Source organism: Staurois parvus, unplaced genomic scaffold (genome assembly GCF_062004578.1).
Source record: "Staurois parvus isolate SC_StPar_1 unplaced genomic scaffold, SC_StPar_1.0 ptg001146l, whole genome shotgun sequence".
NCBI lineage: Eukaryota > Metazoa > Chordata > Amphibia > Anura > Ranidae > Staurois > Staurois parvus.
Window position 1 is genome coordinate 1,287,842 of NW_028318942.1, and position 20,379 is coordinate 1,308,220.

Sequence of the window (20,379 nt, forward strand, 5' to 3'; positions counted from 1 at the left end):
AATCTGAAATCTGGATAGGCAGAGAGCAGAAAACATGTACAGGGGTGTTAGTTTCATGTTTTTTCCATCTAGTGAGATTTCTGGTGCAGTTCTCACTTTCTAATACTTGATGTCCCTACCTGTCCCTAGTTCAGTCATCGAAATTATGTTTGAGAAATATACTTCCTATTGTTCTGCCAGGGGGAAGTCAGGCATGGCATGGCATGGGGATCAGGAAGGAATTTTTCCCTGCAGGAGCAAATTGGATCATGCTTTTCTGGTTTTTTTTGCCTTCCTCTGGATCAGCTGTGGGTATAGGATTATAACTTCTTTTTTTTTTAATGGTTGAACTGGATGGACTTTTGTCTTTTTTCACCAGACTAACTATGAACTATAAATGTTAGTATCCAGTTATATTCTGTGTATCTAAGAAAGAATCCAGGACTTTTTAAAGCAATCCGCTGAGCTGGCCAGTTCACTATATGAACCACTGATGTATTTATACATGGAGATCATATCCCCCCTTATGTATTATACATGGAGATCATATCCCCCCTTATGTATTTATACATGGTGATCATATCCCCCCTTATGTATTATACATGGAGATCATATCCCCTCTTATGTATTATACATGGAGATCATATCCCCCCTTATGTATTATACATGGAGATCATATCCCCCCTTATGTATTATACATGGAGATCATATCCCCCTTATGTATTATACATGGAGATCATATCCCCCCTTATGTATTATACATGGTGATCATATCCCCCCTTATATATTATACATGGTGATCATATCCCCCTTATGTATTATACATGGAGATCATATCCCCCCTTATGTATTATACATGGAGATCATATCCCCCCTTATGTATTATACATGGAGATCATATCCCCCCTTATGTAATATACATGGAGATCATATCCCCCTTATGTATTATACATGGAGATCATATCCCCCTTATGTATTATACATTGAGATCATATCCCCCCTTATGTATTATACATGGAGATCATATCCCCCGTTATGTATTATACATGGAGATCATATCCCCCCTTATGTATTATACATGGAGATCATATCCCCCCTTATGTATTATACATGGAGATCATATCCCACTTATGTATTTATACAGGGAGATCATATCCCCCCTTATGTATTATACATGGAGATCATATCCCCCCTTATGTATTATACATGGAGATCATATCCCCCTTATGTATTTATACAGGGAGATCATATCCCCCCTTATGTATTATACATGGAGATCATATCCCCCCTTATGTATTATACATGGTGATCATATCCCCCTTATGTATTATATATGGAGATCATATCCCCCCTTATGTATTATACATTGAGATCATATCCCCCTTATGTATTATACATGGAGATCATATCCCCCTTATGTATTATACATGGTGATCATATCCCCCTTATGTATTATACATGGTGATCATATCCCCCCTTATGTATTATACATGGAGATCATATCCCCCCTTATGTATTTATACATGGTGATCATATCCCCCCCTTATGTATTATACATGGAGATCATATCCCCTCTTATGTATTATACATGGAGATCATATCCCCCCTTATGTATTATACATGGAGATCATATCCCCCCTTATGTATTATACATGGAGATCATATCCCCCTTATGTATTATACATGGAGATCATATCCCCCTTATGTAATATACATGGAGATCATATCCCCCTTATGTATTATACATGGAGATCATATCCCCCTTATGTATTATACATTGAGATCATATCCCCCCTTATGTATTATACATGGAGATCATATCCCCCCTTATGTAATATACATGGAGATCATATCCCCCCTTATGTATTATACATGGAGATCATATCCCCCCTTATGTATTATACATGGAGATCATATCCCCCTTATGTATTTATACAGGGAGATCATATCCCCCCTTATGTATTATACATGGAGATCATATCCCCCTTATGTATTATACATGGAGATCATATCCCCCCTTATGTATTATACATGGAGATCATATCCCCCTTATGTATTATACATGGTGATCATATCCCCCCTTATGTATTATACATGGAGATCATATCCCCCTTATGTATTTATACAGGGAGATCATATCCCCCCTTATGTATTATACATGGAGATCATATCCCCCCTTATGTATTATACATGGTGATCATATCCCCCTTATGTATTATACATGGAGATCATATCCCCCCTTATGTATTATACATGGAGATCATATCCCCCCTTATGTATTATACATGGAGATCATATCCCCCCTTATGTATTATACATGGAGATCATATCCCCCTTATGTATTATACATGGTGATCATATCCCCCCTTATGTATTATACATGGAGATCATATCCCCCCTTATGTATTATACATGGAGATCATATCCCCCTTATGTATTATACATGGAGATCATATCCCCCCTTATGTATTATACATGGTGATCATATCCCCCCTTATGTATTATACATGGTGATCATATCCCCCCTTATGTATTATACATGGTGATCATATCCCCCCTATGTATTATACATGGTGATCATATCCCCCTATGTATTATACATGGAGATCATATCCCCCTTATGTATTATACATGGAGATCATATCCCCCCTTATGTATTATACATGGAGATCATACCCCCCTTATGTATTATACATGGAGATCATACCCCCCTTATGTATTATACATGGAGATCATATCCCCCTTATGTATTATACATGGAGATCATACCCCCCCTTATGTATACATGGAGATCATATCCCCCCTTATGTATTATACATGGAGATCATACCCCCCCTTATGTATACATGGAGATCATATTCCCCCCTTATGTATTATACATGGAGATCATATCCCCCCTTATGTATTATACATGGAGATCATACCCCCCTTATGTATTATACATGGAGATCATACCCCCCTTATGTATTTTACATGGAGATCATATCCCCCCTTATGTATACATGGAGATCATATCCCCCCTTATGTATTATACATGGTGATCATATCCCCCCTTATGTATTATACATGGTGATCATATCCCCCCTTATGTATTATACATGGTGATCATATCCCCCCTTATGTATTATACATGGTGATCATATCCCCCCTTATGTATTATACATGGAGATCATATCCCCCTTATGTATTATACATGGTGATCATATCCCCCCTTATGTATTATACATGGAGATCATATCCCCCCTTATGTATTATACATGGAGATCATATCCCCCCTTATGTATTATACATGGAGATCATATCCCCCCTTATGTATTATACATGGAGATCATATCCCCCCTTATGTATTATACATGGAGATCATATCCCCCCTTATGTATTATACATGGAGATCATACTCCCTTATGTATTATACATGGCGATCATATCCCCCCTTATGTATTATACATGAATATCATATCCCCCCCTATGTATTATACATGGAGATCATATCCCCCTTATGTATTATACATTGAGATCATATCCCCCCTTATGTATTATACATGGAGATCATATCCCCCCTTATGTAATATACATGGAGATCATATCCCCCCTTATGTATTATACATGGAGATCATATCCCCCCTTATGTATTATACATGGAGATCATATCCCCCTTATGTATTTATACAGGGAGATCATATCCCCCCTTATGTATTATACATGGAGATCATATCCCCCTTATGTATTATACATGGAGATCATATCCCCCCTTATGTATTATACATGGAGATCATATCCCCCTTATGTATTATACATGGTGATCATATCCCCCCTTATGTATTATACATGGAGATCATATCCCCCTTATGTATTTATACAGGGAGATCATATCCCCCCTTATGTATTATACATGGAGATCATATCCCCCCTTATGTATTATACATGGTGATCATATTCCCCTTATGTATTATACATGGAGATCATATCCCCCCTTATGTATTATACATGGAGATCATATCCCCCCTTATGTATTATACATGGAGATCATATCCCCCCTTATGTATTATACATGGAGATCATATCCCCCTTATGTATTATACATGGTGATCATATCCCCCCTTATGTATTATACATGGAGATCATATCCCCCCTTATGTATTATACATGGAGATCATATCCCCCTTATGTATTATACATGGAGATCATATCCCCCCTTATGTATTATACATGGTGATCATATCCCCCCTTATGTATTATACATGGTGATCATATCCCCCCTTATGTATTATACATGGTGATCATATCCCCCCTATGTATTATACATGGTGATCATATCCCCCTATGTATTATACATGGAGATCATATCCCCCTTATGTATTATACATGGAGATCATATCCCCCCTTATGTATTATACATGGAGATCATACCCCCCTTATGTATTATACATGGAGATCATACCCCCCTTATGTATTATACATGGAGATCATATCCCCCTTATGTATTATACATGGAGATCATACCCCCCCTTATGTATACATGGAGATCATATCCCCCCTTATGTATTATACATGGAGATCATACCCCCCCTTATGTATACATGGAGATCATATTCCCCCCTTATGTATTATACATGGAGATCATATCCCCCCTTATGTATTATACATGGAGATCATACCCCCCTTATGTATTATACATGGAGATCATACCCCCCTTATGTATTTTACATGGAGATCATATCCCCCCTTATGTATACATGGAGATCATATCCCCCCTTATGTATTATACATGGTGATCATATCCCCCCTTATGTATTATACATGGTGATCATATCCCCCCTTATGTATTATACATGGTGATCATATCCCCCCTTATGTATTATACATGGTGATCATATCCCCCCTTATGTATTATACATGGAGATCATATCCCCCTTATGTATTATACATGGTGATCATATCCCCCCTTATGTATTATACATGGAGATCATATCCCCCCTTATGTATTATACATGGAGATCATATCCCCCCTTATGTATTATACATGGAGATCATATCCCCCCTTATGTATTATACATGGAGATCATATCCCCCCTTATGTATTATACATGGAGATCATATCCCCCCTTATGTATTATACATGGAGATCATACTCCCTTATGTATTATACATGGCGATCATATCCCCCCTTATGTATTATACATGAATATCATATCCCCCCCTATGTATTATACATGGAGATCATATCCCCCCTTAATCTCCTCTTCTCAAGAGAGAATAAATTCAGTTCCTCTAATCGTTCCTCATAGTTGATAACCTCCATGCCTCGTATCAGTTTGGTTTCCCTTCTCTGTACTTTCTCCAGTTCCCCAATGTTCTTTGTGTGAGTTTACTATGCTTCAGTGATGAATGAACACAGCAGCGATCAGTACTGATTGCTCACAGTTTCTTAAATATATCCCTGTGTGCCTGCAGCAGCTGCCGGTAGGAGAGGAGAGAAGCTAGTGACTGGAAGTAGAAAAAGTAGAATCTGGCAGCTCTGCAGGGGGAGTTACAAGAGTCGGTAGTAAGGCAATAGAGCCGTCCCTCCTGCTTGGCAGGAACCTCTTATGAAGTGATGGGGCTCAGGCCTGGTAAAGGAGTGCTGGCTGTACTGCCTTATCAGCTGACGGTTATAACCTTCTCTCATTCTATCCAAAATGGAAAAAAAGTTTTCCTATAGTTCTGCTTTGTCTATATCAGCGCTCTGAGTTGTGTATATGACAGGTCTCATCCTTCACAGAATCTCTTTGCTGTATTACAGATCGAACCTGCGGGATAAAATTGTTCGTCTACCTGCCAGTTCTGACTATTATGTCAATATTTCTGCTTGTTCTGTTTTTATGGTACAGGAGGAAACCAGAATAAAGTAAGTACTTACACAATGATTTGTAGAACCTAATATTATTTATGGCACTTATATAGTGCTGTCAATATACACAGCACTTTACATATGTATTGTATATTCACATCAGTCCCTAACCCTCAAGGAGCTTCCAATCTAAAGTCCCTACCTTATGTTCATACATATACAAGGACCAATTTTGACAGGAACCAACTAACCTACCAGCATGTCTTTGGGAGTGTGGGAGCAAAGCGGAGTACCCAGAGGAAACCCACGCAGGCACAGGGAGAACATGCAAACTCCAGGCAGGTGGTGATGTGTTTGAGATTTGAACCAGCAACCCTAGTACTGCCAGGTGGAAGTGCTAACCATTTAACCACTGAGCTGTCCATAGATAATAGTAATAGTAGATAAACAATCTTAAATAAAATATTAGCATTATATTACTAAACATAACTGGGTTTATTCATAATGGCCAACGCTTAGTACACACGATGAGAATATCAGATGAAAAAGACATTCAGGGCAATCATCCGATAATCTATTCCATAATAGGAAATGATCCTCAGATCCCTAATGGATGCCAACATGCCAAAAATATTTGGTTATATTAGAGAAACACCCCAATGGTGGGGACATTAACCCCTTGCCTACCGAGCACTTATACCCCCTTCCTGCCCAGGCCAATTTTCAGCTTTCAGTGCTGTCGCATTTTGAATGGCAATTGCACGGTCATGCAACATTGTATCCATATGAAATTTTTATCATTTTTTTTACACACATAGCGCTTTCTTTTGGTGGTATTTAATTGCCGCTAAGTGGTTTATTTTTTGCACTATAAAAAAAAAAATAGCAAAAATTTAAAAAGTTGTTCTTTGTTTCTATTATAAAATTTTGCAAACAGATAATTTTTCTCCTTCGCTGATGTGCGTTGATGAGGCTGCACTGATGGGCACTGATGAGGTGGTACAGATAGGCAGCACTGATGGACACTGATAGGCAGCACTGGTGGGCACTGATGAGGTGGTACAGATAGGCAGCATTGATAGGCAACACTGATGGGCACTGATAGACAGCACTGATGGGTACTGAGGTGGTGCAGATGGGCAGCACTGATGAGGAGGCACGGATATTCATCAATGATGGTCACTGATAGGCGGAACTGATGGGCACTGATGGGTGACACTGATGGGCTGTGCTGACTGATGGCACTGATGGGTGGCACTGCTGGGCACTGATGGGTGGCACTGATAGGCACTGCTGGGTGGCACTGATGGACACTGGTGGGAGGCACTGCTGGGCACTGATGGGTGGCACTGCTGGGTGGAATTGCTGGGTGGCACTGCAGGTCACTGATCATAAATGCCGATCTCCTCTGTGACCGCTGCCAGTTATCGGCAGTACTTGCCTCATGCTGTAACAGCATGAGGAAAGTGCTGCCATTAACCGACAACTGTATTTACTCTGTGATCTGCTGTGTCATTGGACACAGCTGATCACATGGTAAAAGGCTACTTTGATTGGCCTTTTACCTCATCACATGATCAGCTGTGTCCAGAGATTGCCGGGTGCGCTCCCCTGGGGGCGTGCAAGAGGGCGCATTCTGGGAGGACGTAGCAAACAAACTTTCGGCAGGTTTGAATGTTCGACTGCAGACCGAACAGGGAGATGTTCAGCCCATCACTACTATTGAATACACACACATCGGATCTTCTAAAGTGTCACTCTCTAAATATCCTCTTTACAGGTCGGCCATCTGAAGATGATATGACTTTGTCCTAAAAAGAAAAAAAAATATTTGGACAACACATTAAGAAGAATAAAAGATTCCTGTTACGGAGCTGGTCGGGATGAAAGACATATCCTCAAGTTCAAGCTCCCTCCTAAAAAAAATACTACAGAAAAGTCCAACAACATGCACACACGGTGAACTGGTTATGGACCTTCTTCTGGATCAATGAGCACTTACATTAGTACATCACAGATGGAGCAGCTGCCTATTTACACCCAATAGGGAAAGGGGGATAGGCAGGAAAATGGCACACAAGCCCATCGCAGATGTCAGCATACTCCTTTTTTTGGAGTAGGTGCTGAAGAGCCCAAGTTCACTATAAGTAGGCCCAGTGCTTTGGTAGTGGAACCCTCTCCAATATGGGCCAGTATTAGGATGAATGTGGCTGCACACTACCTCTATGCCACTGTGATACCTGTCAGCATGTTGCTGTCCCAAGCGTATATACAGGTAAAACTCGAAAAATTAGAATATCGTGTAAAAGTTTGTTTATTTCAGTAATGCAGCTTAAAAGGTGAAACTAATATATGAGATAGACTCATTATATGGGAATAAACAACGCATCTTTGGTGTTACGGGGAGGAATAGTGCCTCTTCATTGGTGTAAGTGGGAGGAATAGTGCCCAGTGGTTGGTGTCAGTGGGAGGAATAGTGCCCAGTGGTTGGTGTCAGTGGGAGGAAAGTGCACAATTGTGTCAGTGGGAGGAATAGTGCCCCATCATTGGTGTCAGTTTGAGGAATAGTATCCTATTGTTGGTGTCATTCAGGGAAATAGAGCCCCATCGTTGGTGTCGGTGGCAGGAATAGTGCCCCCATCATTGGTTTCAATGGGAGGAATAGTGTCCTATTGTTGGTGTCAGTGGGGGGAAAAGTGCCCCATCATTTGTATCCATGGGAAGATTAGTGCGCCAGCATTTGTATCAGTGGAAGGAATAGTGCCCCATCATTGGTGTCAGTGGAAGGCATAGTGCCCCATTATTGGTGTCAGTTTGAGGAATAGTGCCCATCATTGGTGTCAGTGGGAGGAATAGTGCCCATCATTGGTATCAGTGGGGGGAAAAGTGCCCCATTATTGGTGTCAGTTTGAGGAATAGTGCCCATCATTGGTGTTAGTGGGAGGAATAGTGCCCCATCATTGGTGTCAGTGGGAGGCATAGTGCCCCATTATTGGTGTCAGTTTGAGAAATAGTGTCCTATTGTTGGTGTCATTGGGGGGGGGAAAGTGCCCCATCACTGATGTTGGTGGCAGTAATAGTTCCCCATCATTGGTGTCAGTGGGAGGAATAGTGTGCTATTGTTGGTGTCAGTGGAGGGGAAAAGTGCCCCATCAATGGTGTCAGTGAGAGGAATAGTGCCCCATCATTCGTGTCAGTGGGAGGAATAGTGCCCAATCATTGGTATCAGTGGGAGGAATAGTGTCCCATCATTGGTGTCAGTGGGAGAAATAGTGCTCCATCATTGGTATAAGTGGGAGGAATAGTGTCCCATCATTGGTGTCAGTGGGAGAAATAGTGCTCCATCATTGGTGTCAGTGGGAGAAATAGTGCACCATCATTGGTATAAGTGGGAGGAATAGTGCCCATCATTGGTGTCAGTGGAAAAAATAGTGCTCCATCATTGGTATCAGTGGGAGGAATAATGCCCCATCATTGGTGTCAGTGGGAGAAATAGGACACCATCATTGGTGTCAGTGGGAGAAATAGTGCACCATCATTGGTGTCAGTGGGAGGAATAGTTCCCCATCATTGGTATCAGTGGGAGGAATAGTTCCCCATCATTGGTATCAGTGGGAGGAATAGTTCCCCATCATTGGTGTCAGTGGGAGGAATAGTGCTCCATCATTGGTATAAGTGGGAGGAATATAGCCCCATCATTGGTGTCAGTGGGAGAAATAGTGCCCCATCATTGGTGTCAGTGGGAGGAATAGTGCCCCATCATTGGTGTCAGTGGTAGGAATAGTGCTCCATCATTGGTGTCAGTGGGAAAAAGAATAAAAAGAAAAAGAATAGTGTCTTGTATCAGTGGGAGGAAAAGTGCCCCGAGGGCCACATAAAGGCAAGCAAAGGGCCACATCCGGCCCCCGGGTTGCAGTTTGGAGACCACTGCCTTAAAGTGTGAAAAAAATCAGGATACAGGTATGAATCCTCATTCAATCTACCGTAATTTCCGGTGTATAAGACGATTTTTTAACCCTTGAAAATCTTCTCAAAAGTCGGGGGTCGTCTTATACGCCGGTATACGGCATGCTGACACTTGGTGTCAGGGCGGCACTTTTTCTGCCCCCCCCCTTCCAACGGAAGGGACACTAAGTACAGGGGTGGGCAGGGCACTGCTGTTTCTTACCTGGCTCCAGTCCCTGTTCCACGGTGATCCAGTCCAGGTGTGCGGCTGCTCCTTCACTCAGTTCGGCCGCTCGATGTTCGCGCGGCCGCTTGGCTCCGCCTCCTCACCGGTGATTGGCCGCCAGAACTGTAGCTCAGGAAAGGCACACAGGCGGCCAATCACTGGCGAGGAGGCAGAGCCGAGCGGCTCCGCGAAAATTGAGTGAGGGAGCGGCCAGTAAGTGTGCCGTGCAGAGGTGCTGCTGCAACCACGTATGCTGGCTGCAGCAGCACCATACTGGAACAGGGGTCAGCAAGTGTCATTGGTGTCAGTGGGAGGAATAGTGCCCCATCATTGGTGTCACTGATAATAATGATGTGGCATTATTCCTCCCACTGACACCAATGATGGGGCACTATTCCTCCCCCCACTGACACCAATGATGGGTCACTTTTCCTCCCCCCCCACTGACACCAACGATGGGGCACTATTCCTCCTCCCCACTGACATCAACGATGGGGAACTATTCCTCCCCCCCCACTGACACCAACAATGGGGCACTATTCCACCCCCCACTGACACCAATGATGGAACACTATTCCTTTCCCCACTGACACCAATGATGGGGTACTATTCCTCCCACTGACACCAATGTTGGGACACTATTCCTCCCACTGACACCAATGATGGGGCACTATTCCTCCCACTGACACCAATGACAGGACACGATTCCTCCCACTGACACCAATGACGGGGCACGATTCCTCCCACTGATACCAATGATGGGCCACTATTCCTCCCACTGATACCAATGATGGGGCACGATTCCTCCCACTGACACCAATGATGGGGCACTATTCCTCCCACTGACACCAATGATGGGGCACGATTCGTCGCTCTTACACCAATGATGGGGCACTATTCCTCCCACTGACACCAATGATGGGGCACTATTCCTCCCACTGACACCAATGATGGGGCACGATTCGTCGCTCTGACACCAATGATGGGGCACTATTCCTCCCACTGACACCAATGATGGGACACTATTCCTCCCACTGACACCAATGATGGGGCACTATTCCTCCCACTGACACCAATGATGGTGCACTATTTCTCCCACTGACACCAATGATGGGACACTATTCCTCACACACTGACACTAATGATGGGGCACCATCATTGGTGTCAGTGGGAGGTATAGTGTCCTATCATTGGTGTCAGTGGGGGGAAAAGTGCCCCATTATTGGTGTCAGTTTGAGGAATAGTGCCCCATCATTGGTGTTAGTGGGAGGAATAGTGCCCCATCATTGGTGTCAGTGGGAGAAATAGTGCACCATCATTGGTGTCAGTGGGAGGCATAGTGCCCCATTATTGGTGTCAGTTTGAGAAATAGTGTCCCATCATTGGTGTCAGTGGAAGGCATAGTGCCCCATTATTGGTGTCAGTTTGAGGAATAGTGCCCATCATTGGTGTCAGTGGGAGGAATAGCACCCCATCATTGGTGTCAGTGGGAGGAATAGTGTCCCATCATTGGTGTCAGTGGGAGGAATAGCACCCCATCATTGGTGTCAGTGGGAGGAATAGCACCCCATCATTGGTGTCAGCGGGAGGAATAGCACCCCATCATTGGTGTCAGTGGGAGGAATAGCGCCCCATCATTGGTATCAGCGGGAGGAATAGCACCCCATCATTGGTGTCAGAGGGAGGAATAGTGCCCCATCATTGGTGTCAGTGGGAGAAATAGTGCCCCATCATTGGTGTCAGTGGGAGAAATAGTGCCCCATCATTGGTGTCAGTGGGAGAAATAGTGCCCCATCATTGGTGTCAGTGGGAGAAATAGTGCACCATCATTGGTATCAGTGGGAGGAATAGTGCACATCATTGGTATCAGTGGGAGGAATAGTGCCCCATCAATGGTGTCAGTGGGAGAAATAGTGCCCCATCATTGGTGTCAGTGGGAGAAATAGTGCCCCATCATTGGTGTCAGTGGGAGGAATAGTGCACATCATTGGTATCAGTGGGAGGAATAGTGCCCCATCAATGGTGTCAGTGGGAGAAATAGTGCCCCATCATTGGTGTCAGTGGGAGAAATAGTGCCCCATCATTGGTGTCAGTGGGAGAAATAGTGCCCCATCATTGGTGTCAGTGGGAGAAATAGTGCCCCATCATTGGTGTCAGTGGGAGAAATAGTGCCCCATCATTGGTGTCAGTGGGAGAAATAGTGCACCATCATTGGTATCAGTGGGAGGAATAGTGCACATCATTGGTATCAGTGGGAGAAATAGTGCCCCATCATTGGTGTCAGTGGGAGAAATAGTGCCCCATCATTGGTGTCAGTGGGAGAAATAGTGCCCCATCATTGTTATCAGTGGGAGGAATAGTGCACATCATTGGTATCAGTGGGAGGAATAGTGCCCATCATTGGTATCAGTGGGAGGAATAGTGCCCCATCAATGGTGTCAGTGGGAGGAATAGTGCCCCATCATTGGTGTCAGTGGGAGGAATAGTGCCCCATCGTTGGTATCAGTGGGAGGAATAGTGCCCCATCAATGGTGTCAGTGGGAGGAATAGTGCCCCATCATTGGTGTCAGTGGGAGGAATAGTGCCCCATCAATGGTGTCAGTGGGAGGAATAGTGCCTCATTGTTGATGTCAGTAGCAGTAATTATGCCCCATTGCAGCTGGGAGAAAAAGAACAGTGTCTTGTATCAGTGGGAGGAAAAGTGCCCCGAGGGCCAGATAAAGGCAAGCAAAGGGTGACATCCGGCCCCCTGCCTTAAAGTGTGAAAAAAATCAGGATACAGGTATGAATCCTCATTAGATCTATTCTGTCAAAACTTTTACTTTATCCACTGTCTCGTCCCTCACAATTATTACCTTTTGTATGGCTTGCCTCTCCTTAATAGATTGTAATCCTTCACCAGCACGGCCCTTCTAACCCTCTTGTATTGAAATGTAATGTAACTGTACTGTCCCCCTTCATATTGTGAAGTGCTGAGCAAACTGCTGACATTATATAAATCCTGTATTATAATAATAATCGTAAAATAAGAAGTCTTACTACATTAACTCAACTTTAACTTAACCAAACATAAAAGAGAACTTATGACCTTCATCTTCCTGGCTGCCAGACAAACAATCACTAAAACTTGTTTACCCCAAAGGAACCCCTAAAAAATTTGCAGGTCTGGCAGCCAGGAAGATGAAGGTCATAAGTTCTCTTTTATGTTTAGGTTTGAATCCCTGCAGTGGTGGTCGGAATGCTGCACTTGCATGTATTGGTGTCAAGATCATTGGTGTCATGCTGCTGGCTCTACCAAGTGGCACTGGCCCTGGAACTATGCAGGCAGCATTAAAGTGTTTCTAAACCCCAGACCCTGCATTCACTATATCCGGTCTCCCCTGACCCTGCATTCACTATATCTGCTCTTCCCGGACCCTGCATTCACTATATCCGGTCTCCCCTGACCCTGCATTCACTATATCTGCTCTCCCCGGACCCTGCATTCACTATATCCGGTCTCCCCTGACCCTGCATTCACTATATCTGGTCTCCCCGGACCCTGCATTCACTATATCCGGTCTCCCCTGACCCTGCGTTCACTATATCTGGTCTCCCCGGACCCTGCATTCACTATATCCGGTCTCCCATGACCCTGCGTTCACTATATCCGGTCTCCCCGGACCCTGCATTCACTATATCCGGTCTCCCCTGACCCTGCATTCACTATATCCGGTCTCCCCGGACCCTGCATTGACTATATCCGGTCTCCCCTGACCCCGCATTCACTATATCCGGTCTCCCCTGACCCTGCATTCACTATATCCGGTCTCCCCGGACCCCGCATTCACTATATCCGGTCTCCCCAGACCCTGCATTCACTATATCCGGTCTCCCCAGACCCTGCATTCACTATATCCGGTCTCCCCAGACCCTGCATTCACTATATCCGGTCTCCCCAGACCCTGCATTCACTATATCCGGTCTCCCCAGACCCTGCATTCACTATATACGGTCTCCCCAGACCCTGCATTCACTATATCCGGTCTCCCCGGACCCTGCATTCACTATATCCGGTCTCTCCAGACCCTGCATTCACTATATCCGGTCTCCCCAGACCCTGCATTAACTATATCCGGTCTCCCCGGACCCTGCATTCACTATATCCGGTCTCCCCAGACCCTGCATTCACTATATCCGGTCTCCCCAGACCCTGCATTCACTATATCCGGTCTCCCCAGACCCTGCATTCACTATATCCGGTCTCCCCGGACCCTGCATTCACTATATCCGGTCTCCCCGGACCCTGCATTCACTATATTCATTCTCCTCGAACCCTGCATTCACAATATCCGGTCTCCCTGGACCCCTCATTCACTATATCTGCTCTCCCCAGACCCTGCATTCACTATATCTGGTCTCCACCGGACCCCGCATTCACTATATCCGTTCTCACCCGGACCCTGCATTCACTATATCCGGTCTCCTCGAACCCCGCATTCACAATATCCGGTCTCCCTGGACCCCTCATTCACTGTATCTGCTCTCCCCAGACCCTGCATTCACTATATCTGGTCTCCCCGGACCCTGCATTCACAATATCCGGTCTCCCCGGACCCTGCATTCACTATATCTGCTCTCCCCGGACCCCGCATTCACTATATCTGGTCTCCACCGGAGCCTGCATTCACTATATCTGGTCTCCACCGGACCCCGCATTCGCTATATCTGGTCTCCACCGGACCCCGCATTCGCTATATCCACTTGCTCAGTGGGGGTCTCTCCGCTGATCCCCGCTGAGCAAGCGGATGAAAGGTTTGTATCTGCTCCACTTTGCAGAGTGGACACAGACACAGCCCGCTGTCCTGTATGGGCGGTCAGATGGAAATGGACCACTTATCCGTTTCCATCCGACTGCCCTCCGAATCGATCCAACAGACAGAAGGAGAATGGATTTCCATCCATCTCTTTTTGGCTGATTGGATCTGATTGGATGTTGGCGAGTTTAAAAGGATACGTGTCCCGCCGCTCCATAGAGGAGGATAGAGGTTACAATCAGGTCCGCCTGCCTGTTTTGAACATCCATGTGAAAGGAGCCTAAACGATACTCAAAGGACTTTCTTCAAGACATGATCCCCTTGGCTGGACCATCATCAACTAACAAGCCTTGATGTAAGGGGGACTCTGATGGAGACCCTTATGTAAGGGGGACTTTGATGGGGCCTTAATGTAAGGGGGTATCTAATGGGGATCCTGATGTAAGGGGGTCTCTGATGAGAACCCTGATGTAAGGGGGTATGTGATAGGGACCCTGATATAAGGGGGACTCGGATGGGGACCCTAATGTAAGGGGATATCTAATAGGGATCCTGATGTAAGGGGTTCTCTGATGAGAACCCTGATGTAAGGGGGTATGTGATAGGGACCCTGATATAAGGGGGACTCTGATGGGGACCCTAATGTAAGAGGGTATCTAATGGGGATCCTGATGTAAGGGGTTCTCTGATGAGAACCCTGATGTAAGGGGGTATGTGATAGGGACCCTGATATAAGGGGGACTCTGATGGGGACTGATAAATATTAATTATATCAAATTCATAATTCAGCACTTATATTGATGGCAAGCTTGCAAAATATTTGTTTTTTTATGATTAATCATAATTAATATTAAAATGTGTGAATGGCCGCCTTGAGCCAGTGATAGTGTTAATTTCTTCAGTTAAGCTGAGAAAGGAGTTATAAACTGAGCCAGCTAACCAGCTGAGAGCTGAGTATTCTATAACAGGGAATAGCTGGTTACAGGACTCTAGTGTAGAATGTCAAGAGTGTTAGAAGTGAATCAAAATAGAATAAGTATGACATCATATATACTAATAGTTTCTGTATGTATTTAGCTTATGTTTTGTATGTTGGTAATGTAACATATGTAAATTTGTGGTTATACAACATTATTGAGATGTTGTAAAGATACATTCTTAATTTATATTATTTAATCAGAAACTGGTCATATGAACAGGCTGATGTAATATGGTCAATTTATGGTAACTACATATGTGCCTGTCAATCAAAAGACCATATATGTAGCGTCCCCTCCCATCAGTGAAATTGCTCTGCTAAGCAGTATTGTTTGCCATACAAGGTTGTAAGATCACTAATTATGCCGCATACATGCATCATAAAAAGGCGCCTTAAGAGATGCACACACACACATCTGTCCAAACAGACACGCACAAGCACATTCTGAGAAGCTGGAACAGGTGCATATTGTAAGAAATAGTCACTAATGTCTACTTCCGGAAAGACTCTGAAGAAAAAGCTTCAGAAGACAAGACCACATGAAGGACAAGCACCACGTGGTCAGACTCAACTGCACTGAACAAGACAAAAAGCACATAAGACAACCGACATAATGGTGACACATCTTTATAACTTCTGCTTTGACATTTACATGGAACTGTTCGTGATACGCTTTACATTGTTATTTTAAGCCATTGTGTGATAAAATAAAATCACACTTTATTTTTTATCTCACCGGCTCTTTCATTTGCAAAATCGCCTCAAGATACTAAAGAAGTATTATATGTGTCACAGAAAATTCAACAGGGACTCTGATGTAAGGGGATCTCTGATGGGGAATATGTTGTACGGGGGTCTCTGATGGGGACTCTGATGTAAGGGGGACTCTGATAGGGACCCTGATGTAAGGGGGTCTCTGATGGGGACTCTGATGTAAGGGGGTCTTTAATGAGGACCCTGATGTAAGGGGGTCTCTGAGGGGGCTCTGATGTAGGGGGGTCTCTGATGGGGCTCTGATGTAAGGGGGTCTCTGCTGGGGCTCTGATGTAAGGGGGTCTCTGATGTGGACTTTGATGTAAGGGGGTCTTTGATGGGGACTCTGATGTAAGGGAGTCTCTGATGGGAACTCTGATGTAAGGGGGTCTCTGATGGGAACTCTGATGTAAGGGGGTCTTTGATTGGAACCCTGATGTAAGGGGGTTTCTGATGGGGACACTGATGTAAGGGAGTCTCTGATGGGGACTCTGATGTAAGGGGGTCTCTGATGGGGCCTCTGATGGGATAGGACTGAGAAAATGCAAAGTGTTCTCTAAACAGATGAAATATGCAAATGTGAGCAAGTTTGGCTGCCAGATGTAAGTGAGTTTCTAATCCAGACATATCTGTTGAACAGGTTCTGACCTCTTAGCCAAGGACTGCTCCAGCATTGGATTCGAATAGTGAAGGAGCAGCAACATGTTCCCCTCCCATCGACCAGCTCCGTTAATTTATTTTTTATGTATTGTTAAAATGATTTTTAATGAATTCATAACTGGTGTTAAATAGTTGGACTTACACTTTTACTTTAAAAGCCCATCTCCAGCCCATCCTCGGTCCATCTCCAGCCCATCTCCAGCCCATCTCCAGTCCATCTCCAGCCCATCTCCAGCCCATCTCCAGCCCATCTCCAACCCATCTCCAGCCCATCTCCAGCCCATCTCCAGCCCATCTCCAGCCCATCTCCAGTCCATCTCCAACCCATCTCCAGACCATTTCTAGCCCATCTCCAGCCCATCTCCAACCCATCTCCAGCCCATCTCCAACCCATCTCCAGCCCATCCTCGGTCCATCTCCAGCCCATCTCCAGTCCATCTCCAGCCCATCTCCAGCCCATCTCCAACCCATCTCCAGCCCATCTCCAGCCCATCTCCAGCCCATCTCCAGCCCATCTCCAGCCCATCTCCAACCCATCTCCAGCCCATCTCCAGCCCATGTCCAGCCCATCTCCAGTCCATCTCCAACCCATCTCCAGACCATTTCTAGCCCATCTCCAGCCCATCTCCAACCCATCTCCAGCCCATCTCCAACCCATCTCCAGCCCATCTCCAGTCCATCTCCAACCCATCTCCAGCCCATCTCCAGCCCATCTCCAACCCATCTCCAGCCCATCTCCAGACCATCTCCAGACCATTTCTAGCCCATCTCCAGCCCATCTCCAGCCCATCTCCAGCCCATTTCTAGCCCATCTCCAGTCCATCTCCAGCCCATCTCCAGTCCATCTCCAACCCATCTCCAGCCCATCTCCAGACCATTTCTAGCCCATCTCCAGCCCATCTCCAGCCCATCTCCAGCCCATCTCCAACCCATTTCCAGCCCATCTCCAGTCCATCTCCAGCCCATCTCCAACCAAACCTTTAATACAGCTGAGATCTTCAGAACATCTGAAAAGAATTGAAATCTGAATTGAACTAAAGACCTCATCTTGGTAACGGAATTTTGTAGATTACTGATGAAAAGATCTGTTTACGATGTGTGCAGTCCGCTCCTCCTAGGACATTAGCAGAAGTGGTTTCACAATTCTAAAAATGTTGCACTTGCGCAGAAGCCATGGTTTCTGTGGTTTGTCTGCTTTTCTTCTCTTGCTATCTGTCCTTCGGTATCACACTCCAATCTACAGACAATGATGAAACATCTGCCTGAGCTCTTCTTGGTCCTTTCAATATTTCCTCCTCTACTTGTTACAGGTCAGTACACTGTATAGAGAAGCCATTTTCAACCAGGTGCCTAGGCACCCTAGGTTGCCTTCTGGGTTATTCAAGGGTGCTTGGGCAAAATGCCTAAAAATTGGTTGAGGTTGCCCAAAAACTGTGTACAAGCCAGCAGGTGGATCAAACCTGCTGTTTAGTTACACAAAGCCACAGGTATTCATGGTTCAGCATTAAGACATTGGGCACTGTGCAGGCCAGCCGCCAGCATCCTAACAACCGCCGACATCACTGGTTGACAAGGACATCAGGCACCTGCACAGCACAGGTTTGACCCCTCTATGTCAGCACTGGGGGTCACGTTAGCTGCATGGCCCAGAGAAAATGTGGAAGAGGAAATGCTGGAATACTAATCAGTAGCAGTGGATTTGCTTTGATAGAATAAAAACTTTTAAAGTTGGGTGTCTGACGTGTGGATGTCGCTGCAATATGTAAAACTATACGTTTGTTTTTTACATTTTAGAACAGGATGCCTGGAGATCATCCATAATGTACCCCCTTGTCTACCAGGAACCTTCACCCCCCTTCCTGCCCAGGCCAATTTTCAGTTTCCAGTGCTGACGTATTTTGAATGACTATTACGCGGTCATGCAACACTGTACCCATATGAAATTTGTATACTTGTTTAGACATATAGAGATTTCTTTTGGTGGTATTTAATCAGCTCTGGGTTTTTTATTTTTTGCTAAAAAAACAAAAAAAAGACCAAGAATGTTGAAAAAAAAGGTTTTTCTTAGTTGCTGTTAGAACATTTTACAAATAGGTAATTTTTCTCCTTTACCGATGTGCAATGATGAGGCTGCACTGATGAGCACTAATATGCAGCACTGATGGACACTGATAGACTGCACTGTTGGGTACTGATGAAGTGGCACTGATGAGGCTGCACTGATGGGCACTGATAGGCACTGACGAGGAGGCACTGATGAGGCTGCACTGATATGCGGCACTGATGGGCACCGATAAGCGTCACGGATAGGCAGCACTGAAAATCAATGATAGGCAGCACTGACTGGCAGTATTGATAGACACTCAATGGCGGCACTGATGGACACTGACTGGTGGCATTGATGATTACTGACTGGCGGCATTGATGGATACTGACTGGTGGCACTGATGGATACTGGCAGTACTGATGGACACTGACTGGCAGCACTGATGGACATTGTTGGGACTGCACTGATGGACACTGTTGGGGCTGGGGGCTGTACTGGACTGCCTCTGATTTTTGGGCACTTACTGGCAGCATTGATGGACACTGACTGCCTGCACTGATGGACACTGGCAGCACTGATGGACACTGTTTGGCCTGGGGGCTGCACTGGACTGCCTCTGATTTTTAAATACACTTGCCAATTACTGGCTCTCTTCTTTCCTCACCCTGTGACAGTGCGAGGGAAGCGCAGCAGATAACCAGCAACTGTATTTACATTGTGATCAGCTCTGTCATTGGACACAGCTGATCAGGTGGTAAAAGGCCGCTGTGATTGGCCATTTACAGTGTCATGTGGTGATCAGCTGTGTCTGACGGACACAGCGATCATAAAGCTTGCCAGGTGCGTGCCCCAGGGGGCGCGTGGGAGGTGCGATTCTGAAGGACATCATATGACACCCTTCCAGAACTAGACAGCCACGCTGCAGCCATCATTTGTCTAAAAGGGTGTCTTGTCTGGATAGGGGTTGAGAAACATTGCTATAGAGCCAGGGGCAGACTGAAAACTCATGGGGCCCCCGGGCAATAGGGGATCATGGGGCCCCTGTGCCCTTGCCCAAACTCAAAAAAGCCTATGAAAAAGGTACCAGGGGCATCTCATGGGGCCCCCTACTGACCCCGGGCCCTCGGCAGTGCCCGAGTTTCCAAATGGTCAGTCCGCCCCTGT

At 45.2% G+C, this 20,379-nt stretch overlaps 1 protein-coding gene and 1 long non-coding RNA gene across 2 annotated transcripts in view; one reads left to right on the forward strand and one right to left on the reverse strand.

Moving 5' to 3' along the window:
• The window catches only part of LOC149439227 (uncharacterized), a 173,872-nt gene that overhangs the window by 67,522 nt on the left and 85,971 nt on the right, over positions 1-20,379 (reverse strand). The window lies entirely within an intron of this gene.
• LOC149439228 (SLAM family member 5-like) overlaps positions 1-20,379 on the forward strand; it is an 80,559-nt gene that overhangs the window by 35,697 nt on the left and 24,483 nt on the right. The window lies entirely within an intron of this gene.